The sequence below is a fragment of the Rhea pennata genome, chromosome 10, assembly GCF_028389875.1.
Source record: "Rhea pennata isolate bPtePen1 chromosome 10, bPtePen1.pri, whole genome shotgun sequence".
Taxonomy (NCBI): Eukaryota; Metazoa; Chordata; class Aves; order Rheiformes; family Rheidae; genus Rhea; species Rhea pennata.
Genome location: NC_084672.1, coordinates 17,445,721 through 17,472,255, shown reverse-complemented (window position 1 = coordinate 17,472,255; position 26,535 = coordinate 17,445,721).

Here is a 26,535-nt window from a genome sequence, read left to right as displayed (position 1 = left end):
TTTCTTCGAAAAATCAAGTAAAACTGTGCCAGAGGACAAAAAGGACATCTGGGCCGAAAGAAACCAGAATCTTTGCACACTAAGTGTCTTTATTGTTGCAAGTACTGAGTCAGCCTGTGCTAACTTTCTTAGACCATTAACACATCCTAGCCCTTTTTGCAGTCTAAGGACAGCATACAAACTGTTTTGCATCCTGATTTCTGGACTTCAGAAACAAACAAAAAAATTACTTTGGACTGGGAAAACAATTCTCCTAGACATTTCCTAAGGCACTTTTGCAAAATCATGCAGTCTGAACTCCAAGGTGCTTACAATCATTTTATTCTATTGAGCACTTTGGCTGAAGACTTAGGTGTTGGTTATAAGGTATTTCTTTTCATTTTGCAATGCATAAAATTGTATTTCCCATATTTTAACATTTTATTTCTTATCAGGAGTTTTCCAGTGACTGCAGCAAAACTTTATGCTATAGCACACATCTCAAAATCTTTTTTGACTGCAGAGAGTATCCTGTCATTTCTTTCACATTAGTGCTAGCGCATCCTCTTAAAACAACCCATCTGCTTCAGGCAAATTCCTTTGTTCCCTGCCTAGGCACACTTGTCGGCCATTTGGATGAGAAAGACTGGGAATGGGCTGGACAGGGAACTGTTTTGAATGATGAATAAAGAAGAGGAATACTTCACTTGGGTGACAAATGACATTTTCTGGAGCACCCACTGGGACTAACCAGCAAAGTAAAAAAAGTTGGTGAAGGCAGATATTGGCAGGGTGACTCTGATGATTTACAGCTGTTGCTGAAGGACTAGGGTCAGGCCCTGCTCTTGGCAGAGACCCTATAATTTGACAGGAAGAGTTTATAGTCAAGAAAACTCTCAAATTGGTATTGAGACATGTGCTGACATAAAATGAGCTTAACCAGTACTGCTTTGTAACCTAAATGCAGTGTGTGAGTATGTGTGTATATGCACCACAGTAGCTGGATAGCAGCAGATAACCTTCAGCATGATTGGGTTAAAGAGAGGTATTCTGTACCTAATGAGCAACTCACCTCATCTCTCCAAGATGCTTTTTCGGAAGCATAAAGAGAGAAATACAACCCAGTATTATGAAATATCTACTTTGAGAGAGTTCCAACAGCTATTCTGACTGCAGTGTCTAAGCTACAGTTATGTAATACTTTGATTAGTATTTCTACTGTACCCAACAAAGAATTAATTCCAAAGATCTTCTAATGAGGTAAGATCTTGCAAGGCAAGAAGGTCTGAGTAAGATCTTCCCCAGCTTGTCTTTCAACTTCTAATTCATGCCTTTGACTAAATGCATCTTCAGGCTTATCAAAAATAAACTGAGTATGATGCAATGTTTGTAGATATTCTGTTAACATCATTTATAAATAAATATATGTCTGCTTATCTGGAAAGGTCCAAAAGTAGCTGCATGCTAAAGTTGGCTCGTCTGACTGAAATACCAGTTTAAAAGAATCACTCTTTGTGAAAGGCCTCTGATTGCTTAAAAACTGCTAAGACGCCAAGGACCATAATTATAGCTGTAGCTATTTTCTTTGCACATAATTTATGAAGATACTCTGATTTTTTATGTAGATGAATTTCCATATTTCAGGAAAAAAAAATCTTCTGCTCATTTCAGCACCCTCAAAATTTTAAGTTTTTCATATTATGGGGAATACTAATATTCCCATGTCTATCCAGGAGTGTTCCTTCAGTATGGCTGAGGACAGACCAAGGAAATCTGTTTCTGAGAGAGTAACACAGACTAGGTATCTGAAGGTCACTGGAAACATTTCATTTCTTTTGATGGAAAAAGAAACAAAAAATAAGAAAAATTTCAGCCCTCCCTGAACACTTTTGCCTGAGGCTGACTATACTAACATTATGGAATCTTTACCATTTCCAAGAAATTATTATATCCTTGAAGACTGGCCAATGCAGCCCACATTCAGCGATGGAGTTCGTGATTAAAAATTACAAGCAGTTTTTACAGACAAAAAAAAATCATAAGGGCTTTTGATAATAAAAACTAAAATTTAAAGACTTTTAGAATTAATCTTGCACAAAGTCTTGTTTCTAAGGGAAGATGATTCTGGCAAGGCCAAAAAGGTTGGCAAAAGCAGGAAAAAAAAATAAAAACCACACATCCTCAAATATAAATATTAAAATAGACAAGCTACTAGAATTTTCTGCATATATATTCTAGTGTAATATTTGAAAAGCCATTCATACTGACACCTCTGTTATTTGCTATTTTTAAGTACAAGGCTGAGAGCTTGCAACAGAAATTGTTGCTGTCCTTGTTTCCGCATATACAAGCTAGTCTGCCTCTCTTTGAACACAGTGGTGGAGAAAAGGTCAAACAAATAAATCCGTCAATAAGAGGAAAATAGACTGAGTAACAGAATTTTAACTCTAAAAATAAAACAGTGAACAACTACTGGCAGGAAAGAGAAATGTGTTCCAGCTTTGAAACAGTATAAATTCACTCATATAAAATCATAAACTCTTTTGGACAGAAATAATCATTTACTACATATACATACATAATACCTAACAAAATGCTAACGCATTCTAAGCTGTATCACAATGAAAATAAAAAAACCTTTGATTTTCAAAAAAAAAAAATCATTTAGAGGAGCATTCACCTAAGGAACAGCAGATAAATAATCGTTGTTTAGGAAGCTGACACTATATGAATGATATTCTTTTTCCTGAGTCATCCTATCAAATTACTTTAATACAATGTTGATCTTCACGTGGAGGTACCTAGAACCTCGTTCAGAAATTCAGACACTGGGGGAGCACAGAGGCACCCCCAGGACAGAGATAAAGGTCGTTCTCAGGCCCCTGGACCTGAGGGCTCGCGGAGGGATGCACCACGGGGCCATTACCCTGCTTGGCGCTCCAGCTCACTAGAAGGAAACTGTGCGTGCGTGCGCGAAATACCGAGAGCGAAGGAATACAGTGCGCTAAGATCCTATACCACCACGTGCAAGGGATCTGCTATTACACAATTTAAAGACAAACTACACGATGGCCTACTTATCTTCCGACATTTCCTTAACAAATAAGGAGAGACATGACAATTCACAACCACACACGCAAGGTATGATAGTGTTGAACTCGCCCTAAAAAAACACCAAAGAGTATTTCAGTACAATTCCATCTGCCTCAATTCATAATGCTATTCTGACAGGAAACAAAAAATAAACTGAAAATGTACTCACTCAAAAATACACTACTAATTGAACTTAAATGAAAATCTAGCTGCTGCAGTGATAGTTACTATTGACTTAATATCTGTGGTAGTCTTAAATAGCTGTACTGAAACTATTTAGAAATTTAACCTTGGTGTTCATTTCAAACAAGTAAATGTCCTGTTTAATTTATTCTTTTTATTCATATTCATAGTACATCCTACTGAAAAATGCAAAATAAGTGCTTTAGAAACATTTCCACCTATTATATACTAAGGACAGTCTAATTCGAACAATGAGAAGAAAAGTCAGTCACAATTTTAAACTTAGCAACCTAAATTAGTTGCTCATTTATGGATAACATCCTTAGATTAATCTTAAGGCTGCTTAAGTTTCTCTGAGCATGGTGTTTAAGACTTGATAATTTGTCTCAACATTTAGAAAAGTTCTTACACAAAACTTTGGATTTTTTTTTTCAAAAAAAGGCAAGATAAGAGAAATGACCAATGCTGAAAATATCCTCCCCCTTTCCAGAGGAGTTATAAAATCCTGAATCAGAAAAAATGCAGCATTTTCTCCTTCAAGCAAATCTATATTTCAAATTTGCTCCAATCAAAATCAGTTTAAAATGTAGACTTATTTTCTCTGTATTTAAAACTATTTAGGTTAAAAACAGTAACATGTATTTTTCTGCATTTTTCCTATTTATTCTACCAGTGAAATACGACAGAAAGACTTAACACATTCTACAGCTAGTGAAGTAAAACTACGTTAAGTGGTTAAATAAAACAAATAATTGTTTTATCATTTACAATGATAAAACAATGCCTAAAACTTGCTCACTGCATAATGTCAATGCTGTACATATTCATATGTAATTATTATTATAATAAATGATTCACTTGCATAAAATTTGTCTTGTACAACAGCAGTACTTCGAAGGAAGTTTAAGCTACTACAGAGGATTTAATTCTCAGAAACAGCTGCATAACAACTACACTTCTCTGAACAGTAACAAATTAAGGACATCTACAAGACTCCAGCTGTGCTACTGAATTCTTCCTTCCTTTGCTACAAAGAGAACTAAAATATCTGCAGGACTTTCTTTTTTTCCAGTGTTATTGTATCTCCAGTTTAGAAAAAAAAAAATAAGCTACGTATAATTTATAATATAACTCATTTATCATTTTACTTCTTTAACAGATGCGTATTCAAATTAAAATAGCGGCAGGAAAAAAGACCAAGATAACTGAATGTATGGAAATAGAATAATTTTAATTAAAACCAAAACTAGTGAATGATATCTATCCCTCAAGAGCTGTTATAAGATGGTAAGGAGGAGAGGCGTTTGACTTAAATTAAATAAAATAGAAACTGCAATAAATCCCCGTTTTTTAGTACAGATGATACTGCTTTGATCAGCAATATACCCTGTGAACTAGCTGAGCAGTATAGTACAGTATCTTGCTTTGATCACTGGATTTTTTCACTGAGGACTTTAACAACAACAACCATTACCTAACTTCTTGCTAAAGCATTTCCAAACAACAGACTGATTCTTCAGCCCGTTGTGTATCTGAAAAAATCTACCAAAGAGATTAGGGAAGAGAAATAAGGATGTTACCACAAACATTCGTGAAAGTTAATGAGTAAAGCCTCTAAAGAGCCTTAGAACACCATTACAGCTCATAAGCAAGTGAAATTCAGAGCAGCAGCACAAACCAACGCCGCGACGCTCGCGCCCCCGGCTCCTCCAGCACTCGGGGTGCACAGGCACCTCCTCGTGCGCTGAGCACCCTGGGCTCCCCCGCGTCCCCGCCGGGCGCCCCAGTCGCTCCTTCCTGCCTGCCCACAGCGTCACGCAAGCTCCAAAATGCAGGGTTTCCACACGTCCTCTGCAAGAAAGCACACAAGACACCACGCCACTCAACGGCACAACGCTTGCTAGAGTGAACCAAAACCTGACCTACTCGCCGAGCACGTGCACCAGCTTCCTCCGCGAGGCCGCCGCGAGGCAGCCAACTCGCACTTTCCTTCTGACGGCCTCTTCCTTTGCCGGCTCTCCCGTCCCGCAGCGCGCTCCACGCGCTCTGCTCAGCCCGCCCTCTGTGCCGGGTTGTCTCTATCGCTTCTCTCCTCCGTTGTGCAATCTCCCACCCCACCGCGCTGCTTTGGTATTTTACACGCTGACATCCAGCAGCCTCTAAAGCACTGGTACGCAGGGATTCGAGCCAACTTCACTTTACTGTTGGTACACGATTCGAAGAGACAAAACATCTGAAAACAGTAAGACTAGAAAAGAATGGGAACGCGAAAAAAGAAGACTCAGCTTTTCTGTAACATTTGGCAAAATTGTTCTTTGGAATCCAACTCTGAGGCAAGTGAAAGTACACTGGAGATTCATCTGCTTCATTACGACTTCAGGTGACTTGTTTATTGAGAGCAGGCTAACACCAGCTGCCTCCAGAAAATACACAGAACTAAATTTGTATTGTAAGTAACTGCAATACTCTGATTTCTCAGGAGAGCTCCCTTTTGCACAAGAGCTGATTTTAGCTGGGAGGTGTTATGTTCATATTCCTCTAAGTACACACCCCCATAAGATGACCATTTTGGTAATTTCTCAAGTCCCATCAAAAAGTTACAATGTTAAAAATGAAAAAGAAGGTATCTTAGATGCCCCAGGGCTCTACCACAAAGGGCAGCCCAAAAATGCACCTGAGTCCCAATGTGACCTTCAGGAGCCCTAGGACTGGTGCAGCACTTGGACAGCTTGAGAGCCATATGTAGCTAAAGAATCAAAGTTTAGTCACATTTTACCTATTGTTATAAATAGATTGTAAGGTCCTTGAGAGTCAACACTTTCTGAGTGCTTGCACAATGCCTAGTGCAACAAAATCCTTGTTGATGACTTGCACACTGAAGGGCTACTGCAATACAGCAGGGTTTATACAAAGCCAGAGTTTGCTCCAGTGGAATAAACATTAAAAATATGTATGTAATGAACATTAGCATGATAAGCTAACTCTACAAGGTTATATGTACTTCATAGCTTTCACATATCTGAAATATTGTAGACAATCTCTTAACTTCCTAAATTAAGATTAATACTTCTAGAAATTAAGCTTTTTAACAAATGTTTCATGATTTTATGATGATGTTTCATGATGATGTGGGTTTTTTGAAACACTCCTTTAACCAACATTTTCGTGGAGACTTCATTATATATTTAAAATGTTTCTGTACTCAATCCTGATTTAAAATAATAATCAGTGTATTTTTCTTTGAAAATATCAGTTTACTTTTGTAAAAGTTGTATAGTATATGCATAGCTAGCACAATAATGCTTTTAATTAAACCCAAGCAGATACTGTGACTATGACAATGGTATTTTGAGCAAGAAGAACCTTTTGTTTAGATCAAGTAGCAAGTGGTTATTTTATAGGTAAGTTTGTAGCAGCATGTTCTTAGTATTTTAGTTAAAAGAAGCACTTAAACTGCTCAGACAGAGATCACTAGAATCTTATGTTTGATGAAAATCTAAGCTTCATGCAGATATTAATGTTCTGTAGCGTTAACTGTATAACTGATGCTGAGGTTCTCCAAGCTAGGTTTATACTACTGATTTTAGGCATTTTTGGTGAGAGTTGATCTGCTTACAATACTTCTGCTAAAGGTTACTCGAATGATTCGCATGCGGAAAGTTCATGGAAGAGGTTTTTAGAAATGTAAAGTATAAAGTATCTTTCGTATTTACTGCATCTTTCACATCTTCAGAAATGTAATGTATGATTTTCAGATGTGATGGTCACAATCATTATATCTCCTGGAGTTAATAATCCTATTTTTTTTCTAGAGGAAAGTTTTCTGAAATGTGGAGCAGGAGGTCTGCACCATTTCCAGGTTGTAGATAATCAACTACTAGTATACAGCACAAAATATAGATTTTTTGATATGTGCCACTAAAACTGAATATTTCAAGGACTATCTGGGGAAGTATAGCATAGTAAAACCCTTTAGAGAAGAACTGAAGCACTATAAAACAGGTTTTATTTAGCTTGTGGGAATCAGGTCCTAACATGACCAAGTAGCAGTAATACTACTTGGAAAGGATAAAGAAACATATGAAAGAAGCTGAAGATGGATACACCTTTTAAAAAAGCTGCTGTCCTATCACTGTGTGGCTTATCAGTTATTTTACTGCTTTATTGTCTTGCTTATTATCTCAGTAAAATGATAATGAGATGCATGACTATTACAAACTCCAGTATCACCCACTTCAGACAGCAGAGTCATCATTAGAAATAACACCTGAAATCTTTGTCAGCAATCTACCATTTGTAATCTGGGAGAATCTCTCTCTCCTAGAAGCTGTTAAGGATACTACAGCCTAAGCCGGCTATTAGACGGTAACGCGGTTATACAATGCGGCAAAGGTCCTGTGCTTTGACAGTCTCCCACAAACATCTGAGGCTCTCAATACTTCATTGTAGAGGTAGACCATCCTATAATGAGTCTATACACAAATATCTCCCTAGAGTTTTAGGTATATCATCCATATGAAGTGCCATGGATATAACTAAGAACCATTAATATCACAAACCTAAGACTTTACGAACTGTGATAAACAAGAAAGTTGGCAGCATCACTTCATCCCAGAAAACTCTCTGAAGAACACCGTGGTATTCTCTCCAAATCACTCTTTGGCCTCTGCTGAAGTTTTACACATGCAATAGGCTCTTCTCTTACTATCTCTTCCCTTATAAAGAAAAACCAAGTTTTTCATCAGCCTCCCAGCTTAATGTTCTTCCCTAACCCTGTGTCCTACTATAGCTGAAGTCATAGTAAAGTAGTAAATACAGTATTTTAATTTATTGAATATTAATATGTACATACTGCACAGAAATCCAGAAACATTACTTTTCTACTGGGGACAAATCTCTTCACACTTGGAGAAAAGGAAACATATATATTTTTTTTAATTCTTCCTATTGTCAGGATTTTTTCTCAGTAAGAATTTTGCTTAGAGATGGTGAACAGAATTTTGCCAACGTGATCAGTCTGGGATGCAGACAGACATAAATTATTTTAAATTGAAATTCTGTAACAATCAGAATTATTAATGGATTCTAATCTCATTATATAATAAAGAAAACCTACAGTTCATTGGAAGCTTATTAGTGAAAACTATTTTGAGTTCATCAGCACATATATCATCACTTTTTAATATGCAACTTTTCCTCTTTGTTGTAAAGAGGAAGATTTAAAGGGTTTTAAAAGTTCTTTCCCTCTTCATGTACAAGAATTTCTCAGTTCTATTAAATCTTTTATTTTCAATTTTATTCTATCTGCCAGTGCCTGAGGCTGGCTGCAAGAAAAAGATACATAACAAGACAAACATTTAGTACTGGGAGCACTCTGGAAATGTTCTTACCCATACTAATTGTCTCAACTACTTATTTTAATCTTTTTTAAAAATCTTTTTAAAATCACAATTTAAAAACAATAAAAGCACTATTTTACAATATCAAGGAATATTTCAGTATGATTCTAAACTAGTTGTACAGAAAACTCACATTTGTAACTGATTTCTGTGCTTAGCTATCTAAACTCGTATCATCCATTAACATGAGACTTCATGTTTTCCTGGTCTTTATAATCAACACCTAGCTATTAATGTATAAATGTTGTGCATGTAGATGTACATGTTCTACACATATATATGTGGTACAAATATAGATGCACCCCATTATTATATGTCTCAAATCTCTTTGCAAAGATTCTACAGCTTGTGAGATACTCTTTTTACCTTTGGCTATAATCTCTTTTTCTTTAAAGGCCCCAAGAGTAGAGAGAGTTTTAGATAAAACTCCCTAATAGGACCACACAGATAAAGACCCCTATAGCACAGACTGAAATGATCGTTTCAGTAATCTCATTCCCTAAAGGAACTTTTATCCTTCAGTAAAAGAATCACTACACTGATATCACTGCTGTGACAGTAGTTTGCAGAGACGCAGCAAAACTAGCTGTAACCGAGGCTGGGTTAGATACTGAGAGTACAGGACGCAGCACCAGCTTGCTGTACGCTGTTTCCCCAGCTGTAGGACCTGGCGTTGCCACGTCCGCAGGCTCCATGCTGTGTACCTGCACTGGCAGAAGTATCTGGACACCAAACAATACATAAATCACCAACCCTTGCTAAAAATTTTATTATTTTCATCAGTAGCAAGCCACAAGCTCTCTGTACGAAAGACAGCTCTACGAGACTTAGTAATTCCAAACAAAATTGTCCTGAGGAAAAATATGGTATTGAGGTCAACTTCTGTAAGAAACATTGCACTGAATGCAGCAATGTACTCAGTTTCTTGCTTTGTTTGGGGAAATGGTACTTCCCCAATTACATGTGAATATTCTAGTTATGTTATTTACATTACCTACATTTGTGTAATGCCAGACAATACAACGTCTCTCCATGTCGCTGTTGACTTGTATATCACCTTAAAGACAACACATATTTCCTCCTGTCTCTTTCATTCACAAATTTAATTATGGGTTCATAACTTAATGCTAAGATATTCTTCAACATTATCTCAATATTTTATAACTAACTCTACAACATGATATAATACATAAGAGTATAATTTGCTTTGGCCAAAATCCCCTCAGCTGGTTCAGAGATGTATAGCTCTTAATAGTTTTTCAGTAAAGACTTAAAAACATACTGTGACTTTTGGGGACCAACTCTAATCGTTTGTGAACAGTATAAACAGAAGAAAATCTTTATTCATATTATCACCTTATTTTCTTTGATTATTTGGACGTAAATGCCTTCTGCTGAATTAAAATTTGTGTATGCCTCTGTTCCACCATTTTTCCTCTTAATTCAGCTAAAATTGCAAAACACCATCTGTTCAAATTCTTTGAAACCATGATGACATTACATTTTCTGCAACTATAAAACAAACTTATCTAAATTCTAACCACAGAGAAGCAAACAAGGATATAGTAATACCACTTAGCTATAGCTTGATATCATCTGTGATACTATAAAGCTATAAGCACACACATATTTTAGGAATATTTATTTCTTTTTCTAGGAGTTTACTCTAGCCATATACTACAGAAAGAATTTTGAGACTTACGTTAAAAAAAAAAGTATTGTGCTTTGAGTGCCACTTCCAAATTCTAAATATGAAAATACAATTTGAAAATACATTTCATTTTCCATATTCCAGAATTTTACTGTAACACATAGATGCACATCTGTGAAAATTTACTCCATTTCCAATTAATTGTATGCATGCTATTTTGTAGGAGGTAATATTACAATCTGTCATGAAAATGTAAAACTAGTATTTGCTCAGGAACAAAAATGCAACTATATATCACTAATTATATGAGCAGCATCACTTTTGTTAACAGTCAGCAGTGTAGAGTTATGATTATAACATCATTAAGTTGTAATACAACACCTTTTGTAATTCTGACAAACAAACAAATCAAATTTAAGAAGGACAAAATCTACTATCTTCCTGCCTTATAGCAAAATTCTCAGAACTTCAAATGGAATAAGTGTTAAGGATATAATACTTACAGTGAATTCACAGAAGTCAATGCTATCAAGACTTTTGCTTCTATGTATTCTCCCTTTTATTCTTCTTAAAGAGGGCTTTCCCTGACTTACACTACAGGTAGCACCGTTGGGATTTTCAGAAGATGGAGTTACCCTGCCAAACAGAAAAAGCCACATATCAGACAAATACAGATTTTATCAATGCTATTCTCTAAAGCAAAAAATGTACAAAGGAATAAATATATTGTCCTACTATACAAACAGTGACTCTCATTCCAAAATTACATTTTCAATCAATAAGTTCCGAAATTAGACCCACAAAAGTATGTGGGAATCTATCTGCCATCAAATCCAACATTACCTGAAGATTTAGTCAAAAGCACATCATTACTGAAAAATGAACAAACAGTAGCCATTTTCTGCACAAATATGAGAGGTATCAGAAAAATCACAGGATACAGAGAAATATATTTAACTTCTGAAAAACTGAAAGGAATGTTTATCAGTTGAGTGAAAAACCAAGTCCTGTAATATATGTTGATGCTTGCCAGGAGACTGGCAATACCTGGCTTTGGACCTTTTCCAGTTTGTGAGTACTAATGGTACTTCAGTTGTTCTAATGATGGATAATGATGAACAACGATGAAATGAATAGGATCTATTAAAGTTATATGGGTAATATATTAAGGAACTATATTTTGAAAACTCTTTCCTCACAAAGGTAGTCTATCTAACCACAGCTGTAAGGGGAGTCCGTACCTGAAATATTTTAAGTAAGCAATCCATATTTTGAGGAGCTTGTTGAAAGTGGTCAATGAGTAAAGTAAGTGAGGTTAACAATTAACTAAACGGATTGTGAGGTCAACATTTTAAATGCAAAATAGTCTCTACTGTATCTGACACCACATTAGAAAAACTGGCATTTCAGCAAATATGCTCACCAAGAATCACGAAAAAAAAATACTTAACATAAAAATTTAAATTTGTTTTGTACAATTTCTCAACTGCAGTCTTAAGTGGCAAAAAAAAATCGTAACAATATATCTTTTCATCATTTCAAAAGACTTTGGAGAGCAGTGCATTGGCCTTCTCTGTAATCATTAAGATCCTATCCTGAAAAATATTTAAGAAATTGCTTTGCTTTAGGCTTGCTTTCATAAAATTCATGCGTTTGTTATATACATAAGTGCTTTTACACAGGAGAAAGAAAGGCAGAGATTTCTTAAACATACAGGTCATCAAAAAGGGACATTGCTTAGAACAGACCATGTAAACACTTCCAAAAAATTCAAAATTCAAAGTACAAAATACAACCACCGCAGGCTGGATACACTTGTGCCACCAGCGGGACTTCTAGGTCTACACAACATCATGGTTAGGATAAAAGGTCCAAATTCATGTTCATAGAATCATAGAACTGGTAAGGTTGGAAGGGACCTCTGGAGATCATCTAGTCCAACCCCCCTGCTCAAGCAGGGTCACCTGAGCATGGTAGACAGGGTTGCATTCATGGTAGGCTTAGGAGAGGCATGTTCATTTTGCAGCTAGACACACAAAAGCTGCAATAACAAAGTTTGTAAATGAATATAGGTCTCAAAAATCTCTTACTCAATTTATAAAGGTAAAGCCATTGATCTTTGTTGACTTACTATGATTACCACTTCAAGATTTTGTTCTTAGATGAGTGGGGTTTTGTTTTCACACATGCACGCATACAAACAGATTGCTGTCTCTTGAGATAAGTAATTTGTTTTAGATTTTTTTCCCCTTGAGTTAACTTACTTCTAGCTTCTAACTGCAAAGTTAAATAACAATTTTTAAGAGAAAAGGCAAACATAATATTTAGATATTTTAATTATTTAATACACTTCCTGCTCAAACTGCATCAGATTTCTTGGTATAATTATATATGGATTAAATTCTGAGCAAGATGTCTGACTACCACAGTAATCTGATTGTTATTACAACAGAAACTACAGAAATGCAACAGATTCACTATTAGCACGTCTTAAAGAATTACTAGGACAAATTGCCAAAGCCAGTTGTTCAGTCTCAACTCTTAATCCACAGTCAAAAGTGATATTTATAAAATATACATATTATAATATTTCTACTTCTATTCCATGAATGTATCCTTTTGGATGTATTTTGGAGTGCTCAAAAAGGTTTCCGATAAAGTCAATCTAAATGTATGCAACAATATATATTCTGACTCTATGTCAAATGCCTTGGAATCCACAAAAAGATACCTTGATTTCAGTACAGATGGAAGGTCTGGATTGATTCTCTCTCCAGAAAATCTTTGCATGTTTCTCATTTCAATACTTATCACTGGGTCTATAAATCTTCATGTTCATTTCCAGCCAACTAAATGCTTAGTATGTTAAAACAATATTCATCTTCCCCTATACTTAGTAGAAAAGTTTTTAAATGGTTGAAAGCTGAACTGAAACTTTTCCATTTTGAAATATATTTCAAACAACTGCTTGAGAGCCTTAGGAAAAAATATATGTATTTAAAACTTTTTAATCTTCCTTTCTCAAACCTTCTACTATAACCAGAGAAAGAGAGTTTCTTTTTTAGATGAACACTGAAACTCTCAAGCAGTAATATGGTTCTGACATCTGAACCTTATTTAAAAAAACTAATTATTACAGCAAGTTCTCACATCTGATTATCTCCTTTCTTCCTTTGTCTTTTGTTTATTTCTCCTGCTTAATTAACAGAAAATTCAAAAGTGACTTTCTAAGTCACTGGCTGTAGGATATGCATCAGGCATATACAGGAACAGGCTAAAGCAGAGAGATTTGTGAGAGCCCTTGTAAAATGTTTGCAGCTCATCAGCTACTTGAAGGCAAATAGTCTTGAATCAAAGTCTAAGAATGAAATTTCCAAAGTAGTCTAAAATTTTAAAATGTATAAAATGGCATCAAGATCTTTGAAGGCAGTGAGCAATTCTGGATGCCTTATTTGAAATGTGCTTTTTCTGGTCATCAAAGAATATGGATTTAATATTTTGGAAACATAACACCTTGCTAATGTGGCTCGTGTGGCTGACGCTAAACCAAGGCCCTGCAAATTACTAAACCTTGGAAATATCAGACAAGTAAATTCCAACTGTTCTGTAAATCTTGTCTGGTGCCTGAGACCCGTATTTAACATCCACAGTTCTTACACCAGCTTCATTGACCTTGACTGGTTTCCTGATCAGATACCACATTACATAATTGTGATTTTAAATTATTTTTTCAGTGGGTGAAATAAGCAAAGACCACTGATAAACATGCCAGTTGAACAGAATACCATGCAAGAGTTATCTTAAGATATAGCATCATATCAACGGATAATGACTTAATACATAGCATAACATAATTAGATGGAAAGTATACAATGTAACATAGGTTTCATTTTAAAAAGTCTTTGTATCCTATTTGTACATGATTACTACTTATTACAAACTTCATCATTACTTTATAGTTAAATTTTGGCTGAAATAACTGAACTAATGTCACATTATTTTCTAGACCAGTTACATTGAACAGTTTTTAAAAAATTAAGACAAATCTCTTTCTGTTTAGTGATAGTTTACAGTCCTGAACAGTTTTATAGAAGGCAGTATCTGAATATTAAAAAGTAAGCCTTGAAATTATACAGATTCTGTTTTTGTTTTCTGAGCATAATATCAAAGCTACAGTTAACATAGAAGAAGACAAATTTGTGACAGCTATATAATCTTAACAAGTAGCATACACCTCAACTTATAGCAGTGACATAGTTAATTATTACAATTTTCCTATAATGCAAGTTGTCTGCCAGGATGTTAAAAAAGCATGTAGGTATTTGTAGCAAAAGGTTAATATAAATGCTGTCCCGTATATACGTTTGAAACTCCTTGGAAACTGCTATTTTTAGTCATTATACAGATCTCACTTAAGAGAGACACAAAGCTTCTCTAATTGCGTCCGCCCCTAAGACGACAGGCTTCCCCAGTACTACAGAGTCCGTACACCTCCTGGCTCCAACCAAAGGGAGGAAAAGCTGACGCTCACTCTCACTGATCAACTTGGAGACTTAATAGGTATAGTTGCTCAATACTAATACTTGTTTGAAAAAAAAGACTAACTTGAAATAATGACTAATGACACTGGTTAAAGCCAAGCACCGAGCAGTCAGCTACTATGAGAAATTCTTGTGCATCTCTGCCAACTTCTTCAGCTTAATCACAGTATCCCATCCTCATCAGAGAACAAAAATTGTGTCAATTAATTTGCAACAAAAATAAATGTATACAAAGGACTAATGGGATTATTATCCTTGTTTCAAGCAAATATTAGTAGGAATCAGTAATGAAAAATGGAAAACAGTGAGCTGTTTTTTCCATATAGTCCTGCAGAGGCACCCAAGAAGTTCAGTCTTTGATGCTTTTTTTCTCCTATACTAAAATGACATCATCCATTATTGGATTATTCTAAATATGATTCTACTTAGAATATAAAGTAGCTGTGCCCCTTTCCTCCCTATGGATGGTCCTAATAATACAACAGACATCCTTCGTTATAAGCCTAAACTTCCACACCCAAGTCCCAGTGTAAATACAAGGATTCTGAGCCTACAAAACTTTTAGAACAATGCTTAATTCCAGACATACCGGTTACTCTTTACTAATCTCAAAAAAGTTTACTCACATGTTTGAAAATCAATGTGCCTAAGTAACATCCTACAAGAGCAATCTATCATGAACATGCAGGTTTCTATACCACTTATTCTTTTAACAATAGCAGCAGACTAACAGGGGAGAACTGGATGCAGTCAAAATTCAAATTCTATAGTGCGTTCTGTCTGTGTTCTTTTCTATTAACTATATATCACCTCAGAGAACAAACAAACATGTAAAAAAGATGTTGGAAACATAAACATGGAATAGTCTCAGCCATTGTCATAATATTCCTCATGAGGAAAGCATACTACTGACTGAGCTTTTTATCTTATTTCCTAATTCTTCTCACAATAGGCTAGGTCTTGCACTTTCAACAAATAACTTGAATAATTCCAGAGGAGGAGCAGGCTAAAGCAAAGGAAATAGGGGATCTTTTAAAGCCTTTCAAAGAAACAAATACTGCTAAAAAATAGATGAGGATCTTAGTGAGAAGAATTATTAGAGCTGCTAAAAGGTCCCCTATTTCTTCTGTTTTGGCCTGCTCCTTCTCCTCTGGGCAGAGAAACCTAATTTGCAGTTTGGCAAGAATTTACGGTCTGTACGTATACTTCCTATTAATTACATCATTTACAATTTCCCATTACAAAGCATTCAGCTTGCAGGTATTGAGAGTTCTGTAAATATTGATGACAATCTACTATTTTAAAGTACTCTCAGGTCAGAAGTTAAATGTGTTAATCTATGCAGCCTTAAAAGAATGAAAGCTATCAACTGATGTTGAGAGTAAAATCCTGAGCTGTCTTTCCAAGGTGAAGGAGATTGCCATACAACTCATTTCAAAGTGTGAACTGCCACATTCCAATTCTCAATTCAGTTTCTTAGTAACTGGTGCAGCCAAGGCTCAACGTCAAAATAAACGTTTCACAGTTTGCCAAACTCTATAAAATATCCCTTTTCAAAATAGGAAAACAGAAAGTCTGAAGAAAAGTATTAATTACACACCTCTGACAACTGTTTTAAACATAATGAACCAGGTAATACTCCACTGTAGAGAAAAATAAAGGTAGTGCTGTTAAGAAACATTATTGGACAACCTTAGAAAATGAAGTTCTCTGTGCACAAAACAGAAATACTGCAGGCTTTTTATGTTATCTCAGTCCTGACCTGGAAGGAGGATCATGCTCTGAAGACAGTTTATTGACTTGAAAAACTCTGCTAACTAGCAGCGTTATGATGCTGGGTTTGGGGATCCGGATACAGTCCTCCCAGCAATAAGATTAAAAACATCCTACTCATCTCATTTAGGTTTCTACATATTAGATTACAACACAGACACAGATCGGGGTCTGAATCAGCAATTCAGGACTCCAGCAACTTCCTTGATCACCGAGTGCAGAACTCTACTACACCAGGTAACCTCATCATAAAATGATCAAGCTCCACATTAAACAGTTATGTTTCCAGCTCCAGCATTTCCACTTGCAAGCCTGGAGCATAACTTCCTTCCTTTTTGTCCAATTTGCTGTGTGTTTTATTCCCAGCTAGTTTATACCAATCAGTGTCCATCTTCTTTGTTTTGATTTGTAGCTGTGCTTTTGTGCATCAAAGAATAGGACTCACATTTTAGAGGGGAAGTCAGAGAAAATTAGAGTGGCAGATGCTCTATAAAGAAATAAACCGTTGCTGCTACCTTTTTCATTTTCATTCAGTAGGATTCAGGTGGATTATCTCCACCAACGTCTTTTTTATTAAATTATATGTTTTGCTTCCACTTACAATATGTACTAACACATCAAGCAACTTATGAATCTGACTGGTCATTAATTTCTTTTTTTATATATAAATAAAAAGAAATTAAAGCCTTCGCATCCTCTTATTGTAAGCTGAGTTGATTTATATATTTTCTTTATGCATTTTGGAGATTCTCAGTGATATAATATTGGAACACGTCTTTGCTTTCCATGCTGGCAATATACACTATATTGCATTGATTGTAGTCATAAAAATATACTCATCTCCCTATTATTCAGGTTTTCTTAATGCTTGTATTAAGAACTTTATACATACAGACTAAACACATATAAAAAAGTCATGACAAGTTGTGCTTAAGTATTTCTCTAAATGCGTCAGAAAATACTATAAGCATAAATTCTACCTATACAGATAATGCTATTAAAGTTCGCAAAAGAAATGTGACTACATAATATCACATAACCTGTTAAAAAAATCTGAGACACTCTCAAATGCTTAAGTAATTCAAACATATCTCTATTATAAAAAAATTACTTATCTCTAAAATTCTGAAGTCAACTAAATACAATTTTATACAGCATAGCATTGTAACTAGCATGACGACAACTTACAAACATTAAGAAATTCAATGCTCACAGCATGCATTATTTGGGATCTATTATATTGTTTTGATATCCCTCAAAAAGCACAGAATCTCACCATGGAACTAGGCGATATAGAGCCAATCTGAACTTCAACTGAAGGCATCAAACAGGAGTTATATCAGGTCCTTGCAGACTTACTTTTTAAAGTATGGGAATACAAATAGTTTCACTTTAATTTGTCAGCAAAGAAGACATTTCCAAGAAGACAGAGGAAATATGATATAGAACAAGAGCCAGCATTAAATTCTACAATTAAAAGAAATAATATGTCAATATGCATACTGCTGCTCATTGACAGAAAGGTCATTTTAGGAGGATAAGCTAGGTAGGGAAGTTGCACTTTACGTAACTTACATAATCAAAATCAAACCACCAAATATGGTATAAAATCCCTTGATTCTATTAAATGTAAAAAAAGTTATCTGCATGACAGCGTATTTTTGTCTAGGACTGTATTTGGTTTTGCACGTTACAGTTCATACGGATAGGGCATTTGTCAAATTATTTTATTTTCTGCAAGTAACATATCAAGGTATGGAGTGAATATCAGAAAGCTTATTAGCACCGCAGCGTTCCTTCAGCCGTACTTCCTTGACACTGCCCGTGTCAGCTGGTAACACGAAGACAAATCCACCATCTCCGCAAGGTGCGTATCTGTTGTCACTGCCGCCACGAGCGTGTTTCTGTCCGGGAGCTGCCGTGTTTGAAGCGCGGGACCAGCCGCGCCCGCCGTGGCACTTCACTCGCTGTCGCCACGACACAGGAGCAGAGCGACAGAAAGCCTCAGCACCGCCGCCGCCCGCCCCGCGCCCGCAGCCGCTCACCGCCGAGCGGCCCTCAGCGCGGGAAGGCGCCCGCACGCCCTCGGCGCCTCCCTCCCCGGCGACGCGGCCCGCCGCCGCCCGCCCCCGCTGCGCGCCCGCGGCCGGGGCCGCGGCCGGGGCCGCCGGGCGCTGCCTGGCGCCCCGCTCCCCCACGCCACCCGCCGCATCTGTCACCGCACAGCGTTGGCCCATCCGGAAAAGCAGCCCAGCGCGCCCCGCAGCAGCACCAGGCCCCGGGCACGGGGGAGCGCGCAAGTCGCCGCTGCACCGGAGCGGCGCTGGACCCGCGCTAGGCGGGCCGCCGCGGAGCCCCCTCCGCGCACACCTGCCGCGGAGCCGGCGGCGGGGGCTGGCGCCGGCGCGCCGCGGGCTGCACCGCGCCGGGCACGGGCACACACGTCCGGCAACGCGCCCTCGCCGGCGGCGGCTGCGGGGCCGCGGCCGCGCCGGCACCTCCGCGGCCCCCGCCCGGCGCCGCTGGGACCCGCGCCGCTCAAGTCGCCGGCAGCTCCCCGGCGGGGGACGCGGCAGGCGCCCGCGGCCCGCTCGCCCGGCGCAGGGCCGGCTGCGCGCCGCGCCGCGCCGCGCCGCCTCCCTCGGGGGAAAAGCCGCCGCCGCCGCCGCCGCCGCCGCCGCCCGTGCCGGCGCTGCCCCGGCGCGGCGCGGCCCGCAGTGCCGCCGGCCGCTTTTGTGCCTACTCACCACAGCTTCCTCTTTAAGGGCATCAGGCTGCCCCTGTTGGAGGCGGTCACCCCGATGGCCATCTGCAAGACAGTCAGGTATTTCTGATACTTCATTTTGCCGTCGCCCCCCCTGTCCCTGCCTCGTCCCCGCCGCCGCCACCGACAGAGTCTCTCCAGCCGCTGCATGCAATCATCAAATTTTTATTTCCAGGCATCTGCCGTCCCTGCGTCGCGCTTCTTCCCCTCCTCCTCCTCCTCCTGCCGCGCTCCCTCTGCCTCTGCCCCCCCAGCTCACGCTCCTCTCCTCCTCCTCCTCCTCCTCCTCCTGCCGCACTCCCTCTATCTCTGCCCCCAGCTGACGCTCTGCTCCTCCGCCTCCCGCCGCGCTCCCTCCATCCCTGCCCCGGCTGACGCTCTCCTCCTCCGCCTCCCGCCGCGCTCCCGCGCCCAGCCCTCCCCCCGCGCCGCGCCGCCCGCTGCCCCGGCCCGGCCCCGGCCCCGGCCCCGTCCTGCCTCCTCACCTGCGCGGGCCCCGGCGGCGCCCCGGCCTCGCCCGCTGCCCTCGCGCCGCAGGCCGCGCCGCTCCTCCCCCACAGCAGCGGGCCGCTCGCGCCCGGCCGTTACCTGGGGGCGCCCCCGCGCCCCGCGGCCTCCCGCCCTCAGCGCGGCGCCATGCCGCAGCCCGCCCGGCCCGGCCGCCGCGGGGGGCGCGCGGAGCGGAGCGCAGCGGCGCTGCCCCCCGCCCCCCGCCGCCGCCGATCTCGTTAGCGCCGGGAGCAGCCCCGCTCCGCTTCGGTCTGCGCCGCCGCCGCCGGGGCCGCCCTGCGGCAGCTGCAGCCCGCTGCGCAGGCGGCCGGGGCCGGGGCCGGGGCCGGGCCCGGGGGAGCCGGGGCGCCGGGGGAGGGTGAGGCGAGCGTGGGGATGGCGATGGGGGTGAGGTGAGGAGAGGAGAGGAGAGGGGAGGGCCCGGTAGGATGAAGGCGAGGCGAAGGTGAGGCTGAAGCAGTTCTGAAGGCGACATGAGGTGAGGGTGAAGGCGAGATGGTGTGAAGATGAAGGTGAGGTGAGATGGGAATGGAGGCAAGGTGAGGTGAGGAGGAAGGTGAAGTGAGAGTGAGGTGAGGATGAAAGCAGGGCGAGGTGAGGCTGAGGTAGCCTGAGGGCGAGGTGAGGTGAGGAGGGAGGTGAGGTGAGGTGAGGTGAGGGAGAAGGCGAGGGTGCAAGGCGAGGGGTGAGGTGCAGAGGCAGCCAGGCAGGGCCGGCGGGCAGCGCTGCAGCAGGCGCTGTGCCACAAGCCAGGCCGCCCTCAGGGACGACTCCGTGCCCGTGAGGTGGCTGGGGAGCGGCTCCCCGCCGCGGCACCCTCCTCTGCACATCCCCGGAGTGATGGCGGCTGCAGTCGCTAGCGAAAAGCCTAGGGAGTCCACTGCCAAGACAGCATAAACATCATTCCCTCTTATTTCTCACGAGAAAAACAGCTAAAATATGTTTGGAAATCAGACAGTGATTAAATCAAACTAAGAATATTAAATGTTTCCTAGATGAGTGCCCATCTCCTGGCTACTGTGAAAAAAGAAGCTTAAAAACATAACTATGTGGTGACCGTAGGTGCAACACTGAATTATCATTGCAAAATGAATCTGTTTTATGCCTTTCTCCTAAAATACTTTAATAAGAGCCATAGGAGATCCTGGCTTTCGACAAATGCATTCAGAATTCACTCTAAAACATATTTCAAGAAGATGAAAGAGATCTGCTAGAGTGCAAACATATCTGAAATGAAAGGTAGCACTTAGCTGACACTGATCAATAGTAGTGGGAAATACTTTGGCTAAAGATAGCGTGGTGAATTCGTATTCCAGCAGAAAGTTCCAATATATACTTAATATGCATACAAAACATATAAAATGACATGATAAACTTGCTAAAACAGGTATTGTTTTTTTTCAGGATGCTGTAGAGGTTGTTCAGATGCTTCTGATAAGAAATACCAATTAAGTGTTAAAAGTTTCAGTTCAGTAAGTTTTGTTACCTCCTTCAAAGATTAGAATTTTGTTATTTTTCTTCCTTTTTATGTAACATATCTCAAGGCTGTAGTAGACTACATTCTACCTAGACCTATCCATTAAGCAGGAAACAGAGAAGATCAATATATTACTTGTAAGCACAACAGATTCTAACTGGAAACATAAAATAATTGTATTGCTGTGGTTAATGGTTTGGATGGTTCTGTTTCTTAAGTCAAGAAACCTGAGATATATAGAAAAGTCCTGAAATTCTGTGTTACAGTTGATTTAAAAATTCAAACGCCAACTCAATGTTCCAACAGCTTGTTCATTTGCAGCTCTCAAGATATTGTTTGCAAGTTCTTTGCCTTTTGAAATATCAAGCATTAAAAACAATGAGGGACAGTCAACTTGAAATCATTAGGAAGGTCAAAGAAGAGGAATTTATTTCTGTACTTAGATAAAACTAGTAGTATATTGAATGGAAAGTCTGTATCTTGTATAGACAGATCATCAAATGAGTTTGAAAACCTTCAGAGATTTATTTTGCCTTAAAATGTGATTTAAAAGAACTGTAAAACTGGTATGTTGCTTTCTCCTTCTGTGTATCCACAAGTCATTAGCTGAATGAAAAAATATATGTTGCACACAAGTAATGAGAGAATGAGTGTGGGCTGGATTTTATTCTCGCCATTAGCAGCAGGATGTTAGCTACATTATAACTGAAATATTATTTTACACTTGTGCAAATCTATAAAGAAAATCATTTATACCTTGAAATGGTAGGAAATGCTGGCTATGAGTAATGAGACTGTATTTGTTTGAATTTCACATTTCAGTTCGAATGCAATATCCATCATTTAGAAAAAATTGTCTCGTATTTGGTATAGAAATTATTGGAAGAAAAATACAGTCTTATGGTAAGACTTCCATGGAGCTGTAGTGTTAGAAATTTTGTAGATAAGACGCTCTAAGGATACAAGGGAAGCAAAGTTTATTTGAAAGCTAGTATAACAGGAAAAAACAGTTAAGCTTTTGCAGTTGCTTACCTGATGAAGAGACTCTGACCCCAAAACATTACTTTTTCCACTTTTATAGTGGCAGAGTTGAAACAAGTTTATTTTAAGCGTCTATATACAAAGGAGTTAAAAAATGCAGAAACAAAAACTTGCACAAAAAACCTCTATTTTGGAGTCTGTCTGCATATTCAAATCTTTACTCACATTCTTTAAAAGCCTGTAATTTGTTTCTTATTCTTACTTGAACTGGAATTCCTAATTCTATTTAAATTTGCAAAATAATTAGTTATTTCAGTTTTTAACTCTATCTTTCGTTGATCATACTCTGTTAATCTGAGACTAATGTATTGTTTTTGTCAATTTTATATATCATCATACTCCTTGATGCTTATTGTAGAGACAAAACCAGATATTAATGAAAAAATGTTATCCATATTTCAGATGAACTGGCTATTTTTAACAGCAGTCAATCAGCAGCTTCCAGATTAGGGTAAATATCCAAACATCCCACTGTTACCTCCAAGGCTTGTGTGGCCCTGTTAGCTGAGCTATGGCAGAGTTTATACAGTAGATATCCCTGCAATGGCAACACTCTGATCATATTTACTATTCTCTGTACAAACTCGTTCTGTCTGACAAGATACACTCTCCTTCACTACAGATCAGAAAGCTGAAAGCTACTTACATTTTTTCAGACATAGCATGCATTTCAAAAACAATTTAATTCCTGTTAGATTACTTCAGGTTAATATAGTTGATTCATAGGAGGGTTTTTTGAGTACAAAAATAAGCAGAGCCATAATCATTTCTTAGTTAATTTACAGAGCAAAAAAAATTATATACTTCAGAACAAACTCTGCAGTCTATCTATTGCTTACAATCTCTGATGCCCCTGTTTCTTTTGAAGCCTGCCTCTATTTTGACCTTCCTATACAATTCTTGGCTCTGGAAGAACAGACTGCTCTATCTAGACGGTTATGAGTTACAAAAGGAGCTTCTTCGATATGACTGTTACACCTAAATAAATGTGTCTTTGGCCCAAACTGCACTAATGATAGTATGTTTATTCTAGCTCAGTGATGTGTCTAGCAAATAGGTGGAGAACCCCTGAGAGGGTGGAGTTTAATGCCAGCATGGGTGACCTTTATGGCATCTTTATTACTACTGTAATTCCATATCAGCAACTTTTGAGGGTAGATTAGGCCTTAATGACAGCATTTAAACTTTCAAGTGTATCCATTTCTTAAGCTGTCAAAACTATATTAGAACTAAAGCAAACATTAAATAAATTTTGTTGTTCTTTTTATGACATATTAAATAGGATTTTGTATTTGCATTTTAGAACAAACTTAAATATAGTTTTACTCTACACAGTAGACAGAGACTTTCTGCAGCATTACATTGTCCCTTCTATATATTTCTCAATCACATGCCACCGTGTAGACTGAAGAATTAAGATTTTTCTTATTCTTAGAATATACCTGTTTCCCCAGCTGGCTTTTACACTAACAATTGATTTAAAAAAATTGAGATATGCATATGGCATATTCTCTGTTATTTTGGTATTTAACATGACTTGAGAATTTTGTATTACACAATTCACTTGGTAAAGTGGCATTGTAACATTCCAGAGACTAATACGATACAACATTGACATTAAAACATGACATTAGATAACTGATCTCCTTCTAATCTAATTTAATCTTTCTGTTTACCAAGAGGGTTCTCTTTCCACACTACTTCTTTTTTTGTAATAGTTTATTGTGTTGATTTGTTCAGTTGCTCAATTATAATCATAATATCAATAAAGATTGTGTTAACCAAGAACACAGTAGATCCTTTAGACAGGAAAGCTACTGAAACAGACTTTCTTGTCATTTCAATGTCAAGTATAAGCTTCACAAATCTCTCATTTTCTTTCCAGAAAAGAAAAGGGAACTAAGATCATACCTGTCAAACACAAGAGTTCCTCAGAATCTAAAGTATGTCAAATGAGGTGACTCCAGTGGTAATCTCCCTCTTCAAAAGTAAGAAGAAAGTCTCTGTGTGTCTATGTTTCTTATCTATGTATTTACAATGTGTGATTTTGCAACTTCTGATCTACTAGGGCTTCTTCTATACACAACTTAATATATTTATTGTATGTAATGCAGGTGCTTTTTCTGATATTAATGTTTCTTATACACTTAACTCTGTTTTGTATGAAGATGTATAAAGATACATATAGCACCACTGTAAAAGCAAGCAAGCAAACAAAAACATGCAAACTATCACACGTTATTGCACAACTAATCATCTACCACAGGAGAAGTTTTCCTGTTTCTCTGAAGTAGCTTTGTAGCAGGCTAGGTTAACTGGGTGATAGAAACCTGTGGGTCTATCTAACTGGTGTGGTAGCAAGCTCACTCAATCATTTAGAATTAACTTGTATTTTCTGATTCAATTTATTCTCGTCATTCAAACTGACAAAATAAATAGAGATTTCACACAAATTGTAAATAAGCTTGCTTTGGAAGGAAAGAATGTTCGCTGCATTTTCTCAAAAGAAGAATATCTTCACCAAATAGATTACTTTCACTTGTCTGTGAATTGCCAAGAAGAGTTAGATTTATTTATTGAAATCTTTACAAGAAACTTGCGAACAAGCATACTCATTTCACTACCACCAAGGCTATTGTAATAATGATTTCCTGTACAAATGATTTTAGTGCTGTTCTAGCATGTCTGATGTGGATCTTCTTTATACTAGCATTGTCAAATTTTATGCTACTCCAAAAAAAAAAAAAAAATACTGTTAAGGCTAAGACTTCAGGATAGAACAAAGGAGACCTTTACTGCCACAACCTATCCAGTACTTCTACATTTACCCTTTCTTGCACACTTACAACTCTTACTTTAAAAATATTGTACTGTAAAAATACTGTAATTTTACTTTAAAAAGAGAAAAACACTTTAAGTCAAAATTATCCAACTATCATGTTATGCCTGACAAACATGACCCTCTTACAGGATAAAATAAGCTGAATGTAGAAAAAAAAATAAGTGTATGCATGAATTCCATTAGTGCTCTCTGATACAACTTATTCATGTAGAAAACTACTGGAGGGAAGAAATCACCAAGCATACAATTTCAGTGTGAGATGCGACAGAAAAAGAAGCATAGCATCACTTCCCATAAAAGATCTCAAGACATAGATTATCATCTGCAACATATCACAACTTCAGTACATGAAGAGCTAATTAATTAGTCTTGCTAACTGCATATTGTTAGAACTGCGAGAATATGTAACTCTGAGGCAAGGTGTGACCTGATTTTGCTGTCATTCTGGGATGCGGGGTTACTAATAGCTTTCATTTTTACATGTTATGCCTGATGGGGAAGCCTCTGAGCATGCAATTTTTAAAAGAGAAAATGAAATTGTGAAAAGGAAGGGATAATAATAGTTCCCTAAAATGATGGTGTGGGAGTCTATAAAACAAAAATGTGGCTGAGAAATATATATATATATATATATATATATATATATATATATATGTATGTATGTATGTATGTATTTCTGAATTGTTGTGGTAGATGTTAGAAAACTACTATGAACAATTGGGAATGAGGATCAATTCATAAGACTGTACAGAATTGTCTAGAAATAATATTTCTTTACGTTTCTCCCTTTTTTTTTTTTTACTTTGCATAGTACTTTCTGCACATGGTAGCCATACACATCAAGATAAATAGATCAAAATGAGAGAGTATTGCTAAAACGTAAGGTCCTTCTCCTGCCGCAAATGATATACATGCCTCCTTTTACAAAGTAATAGGAATTCAGACCCTTATTTAGCTTTATTAATATCTTTGCTTAAATCCTGATGGAAGTATATCCACATCCATGAGACTAAAGCCTGAAGGCTAGCTGGAGGTTACATGAATATATTGAAACTGTTCAGAATTCTACCTGAAGGCTGTTTCATACATCTAGTTGTATATTTGCACACATGCTACAAATATGAAAACCATTTTCACTTTTGAGAAGGAAGCGACTGTTGTTACAATGACTGTGACTGTTACACTGTACTCTTTTAATCAGATTACCAGTACAATGAAAATTCATGTAATAGGATTTACCATAATTAGAGGCAAATATACAGTTATCTACTATGAGAAGAAC